Below are 4,364 nucleotides of genomic sequence, written 5' to 3' on the forward strand. Positions count from 1 at the left end.
GACAGCATGTCACTAATCTTTAATTAGCACAAACCTTGGGTCAGCAGTATGAAAACATACAATGGTCTGACCTTATTTCCCTCTCGCTGTCATTCCCCTCCATGTCTGACCTCCTCTGAGCTCCACAGCTGATGGATCCACGCTCATCGACTTAAACTGATCCACTGTCTGCTGTGACTCCTCTGCTGCTTATATATGTACAAATTAGGAGCTTACTCCTGCACCAACTGGGAATACACACACCCAAGCAGCCAATAAAAATAAACTCATTTCACCTTTTCACAGAGGAAATAAACTGAGGTAAATACAGTTGGAATCTACTACTTGGATCTTTCCTGAGGTAAACACATTTCTCACAAATGAAGACATCACACTTTGTTTGTCTAATCTGGGAGAAAATCAATGCCTAACAAAACACTGTGCTGCTACTGTGAGTTTGTACACTTACACTGAGCACAGACTCTAAGTTACTGACCCAAGTTATAAAATATTTAAACATAACCTCACAAAGCTAACTTATACTATACAAAGTCCAAAATGTAGATAGCACTATAGTCCATCAGATGGAAGCCTGCTCCTGAGTTTCTGCATGGCAAGCAGTCTGTTTTCTGAAGCTCATCTAATTGACTTGTGTAAGGACATTCAGAAATAGGCTATTGATGGATTTTCTCCTGCAATATACTGAGGATTATAGCTTATTGTGTTGTGTGTGTGTACCCTTGATAAGTTCAGTCAGGTGGTCACAAAAATGAGCTCCTCTCTTTCTTAAAGCACATACCATTCGATCACTGCTCTCCATCTGCTCGACAGATGCTGTTTGCCTGAAATGATTAATTTTGCATCTAGGGCAGAATGTTTGTTTGGAGCTTTGAACATCAAACACATGACAACATGGAAATGACATTCAAAAGAGACGCAAATGAAAGATACAAAGGATTTCTTTTGATCCTAATTGAGCATTTTATTTACTGTTTTTTTTAAATGTGCACTGTATATATGAAACATAATGTTGAAATTGATTTTTTATATGTCATAAATTCACTACTTTCCACTGACAGGTATAGTCAGACAGACCAATATTGTGAGACAGGTGCAGAGCAGCAGGTGCATCAGCATTCAGCACAGTTTCAGAATAGCAGAGTTTGAGGATACATGTGAATCCAAAAACAGATGACACATTAACTCTGATGTCTATAATCTGCCACTAATCTCTGGTGCATATGTTGGGAAGAGCTTTTCGTGTTTACTCACTGAAATCTTTCTGAGATCTAAATCCGGTGGAAGAACAGAGCCCTTATCATTCTGCCTGTTTCTTGTATCAAATGCAGCTCTGTGTGCAGGAAGACGCAGACAGAAATAGAGTTTTGCTCCAGTACTAAAAAGATGTCTCTCTCTCTCTCTCAACAATGCTGCAGGAGTGAAGAGGCAGTAGGCGAGGAGTGTAAATCCAGATTGCAGTGATTACACATTATAAGTGTGAGTTCATGGACTTTGGCAGCCCTTTCTCCTTCTTTGGATGAGTGTGGCTGTCTCTGCTCAGTGGTGTCACAGACGGGTATTGTCCATGAGGACTAAGAAGGGACACTAACAGTGAAATGAAACATAAATATGTGTCTGGTCCTAATGTTCTGAATATGTGACATGTCAGACTTAAATTTTCATTAACCCATGCTATCTCAGACTATCCCTGTTCCTGTGTAATTTATGTGGGACACCTTCAAAAATGTCATCATGCCTGTCTTCAGAATAGGTGATTCATATTTGAAGGACTTCGCAAAAAACATTTGGACATGTGTGAATGGATGATAGACACTGGATTTGCACAAAAGTAACTAGGAAGTGCAGGCAGTACAACAAAAAATGCACCATGGTCATATGTTTGTGCTACACAGACGCACAGCTACCTGTACAGCTACCTACAACCATGACACTTCTTTCATTGTCCCTGCATCCAGACTAGACAAAGACAAGGATCTGTGTGGATCTCTGGGGAAAAGTGTTTTGATTTCCTTTGGGCTGAGGAGTTCCAAACTGACCAGCTGCTAACAAGAGCTTCATGTGCTCGGATGTGATAGTAGTAGCTGCAGTCACCTCCAGTTCAGACAGAGATCTTCTTAGTTTGCATAGTTTGGGAGGTTTGACTGACAGCAGAGTGTCAGGATAAGTAAACAGCCAACACAATGTAAAGTTATGGGACTGAATGAAAAAAAATACTTCAGGAGAATTTTTATAAAGGACATAAGATGAGGTCTAAGGGGCGCACAATCTTGAGTTGAGGTGGATCATGCATGGGGTGACATTCAGCACACTTATTGGCTCCTATTTAAACTAAGCAAATCAAGATAATGATCAGCCATTGACTGACAGCTGATAGCTGCATTAAAAGAGGAAAGCCTTCCAGACGCAGACTGAATTAACTTCAGTATGAAGTTACTAAAATGTTAAAGCAAACAGACTGCAGATATCACAGTCAATATTCATTTTCACAGTTTAATCTGATTTATGGGCTTCCGAATGGAACCTCATCCATCACTGTCAGAGCCGGTTAAATTGTAATGGATTAAATGTCACAATATGTACATCCTCTCACTAGTTAACTGAGTATAACAGGAGTTATACAAGGAAAGTATAGCGAGAATCCAGCTGCTCAAGCAATGAGCCTTTTCCAATCCGTGTTCATTATTCAGTCGACTGAAAAATGAAAAAAAAAGAAAGTGTTCATTTCTTCACTCCTGAAAACAAAGTGAATAAAAATGGCCTGTAGTAATAAGTGAGAAAAATGAAACTAAGGTTTTAGGGCTGAAGTAATCAATACAATAATCTTAAGTGGACAAACAATCAATCAATCAAAAAAATGAAGCTAATTAATGTGTTGCTGGTGGTGCAGAGAACTGTCAGCCTGAAGAAACCAGCAGCAAGAACTCTGAAATCTCACTGTACACAACCTGCTCAACACCAAAGACCCCCCCCCCCCCCCACCACCACCACCACACACACACACACACACACAGTAGTTATCGTTACCTTAGGAACCAGTGGAGTTAAACACAAATTAGCTTAATGCTAATGTTGCTCTCACTGCTGGTTGTATAATAAGGCGGCTATTTACATACATAGAAAAATGCATCCATTAGCTCTACCTGCTGCTTATCCTGTACAGCTGCTGGGGGAAAGTTGGAGCCTATCCCTGGTGGCTCTGGGCAAGAGGCGGGTTAATATAAAATATTTACCATATAATTAATTTATTTCTATATGTAGTGATCATATGTCAGTGTTTTGTTTACTTACTTACATCTTCCTGTAAAATGTAAAAACTTAATTAATCTTTAATCAGTGCTTTTAAGTTTGCATGTTTATGTTACACATGGTAAAACTGCACTGAATCTATCTTCAGTTTAATTTTCATAATTTTGACTATTTTGTTTAATGATGTTAAATCATCAAACCAGTAAATTAAATACTTAACATTTCTTGTAGGTCTGCCTGGTAGATTAGATGGTCTTATACCTCACACTTATTCTTCATAATGGAAATTAATTGCAAATTCCACTTTTATGCTCTTTTATTCCACATACAGCACAGACAAAATTGGACCAAAACAAATAGATTTGTCAGCCAGTTCATTTGCATATAGGTCAGAGTATTCAATTGCATGACAAAAAAAGGTCAAAGATTATCATTACACCTGCATCTGAAGGTAATTACATCCTGTCAGGTCCTTTCAGTTAATGTGCTCACCTATAGTCGGGTGCCTGGGGACATCTGAGAATATGTGCTTATTGGACTTGTAGCCATGGTAACACACTTACAACTGAGATTCACTCTCACAGAAAACAATTAACACTGACATTTATCCACATGTGATGCATTTTGACTGCGTGGTGAACACAAATTTCACCCCCCCTGTGCATTGTTCTGGTGTTCTCTGCTTCCGTTTTCTCTGGCTGTAGATTTCAGGAGTAGAGTCATTTCATGTTTGGCAGGATTTATGTTTATTTTTAACAGAGAGGTAGCAGCTTAGACTATTCCCAGTGTCTGTTCTCTTCATGTGTGTGATGTCCCACATGCTCCGCAGTACTGACAGATTCCCCCTCAGCTACCTGTGGCTCACCTGCAGGAGAGACAACAGAGAAAACCCTCCTGTATGGATCCTAGGGGAGCTTCAGATATTCTCGCCTCTGACAAGCTGCTTCCTTTTGCCATGTGGTATTCAAAACCCAGCTGATTCCCCTGATCACACCATGACTTCTGCCAAGAATACATCCCTCAATGTTTTATGTCTCTGTGTCAAGGGCAGAAAATGATGACATCATGTCATAGGTTGCCTCTCCGTGCCTTCTCCCAAAGAAGCAACAAAGATGAAT

The sequence above is a fragment of the Parambassis ranga genome, chromosome 3 (genome assembly GCF_900634625.1).
Source record: "Parambassis ranga chromosome 3, fParRan2.1, whole genome shotgun sequence".
Classification (NCBI taxonomy): Eukaryota; Metazoa; Chordata; class Actinopteri; family Ambassidae; genus Parambassis; species Parambassis ranga.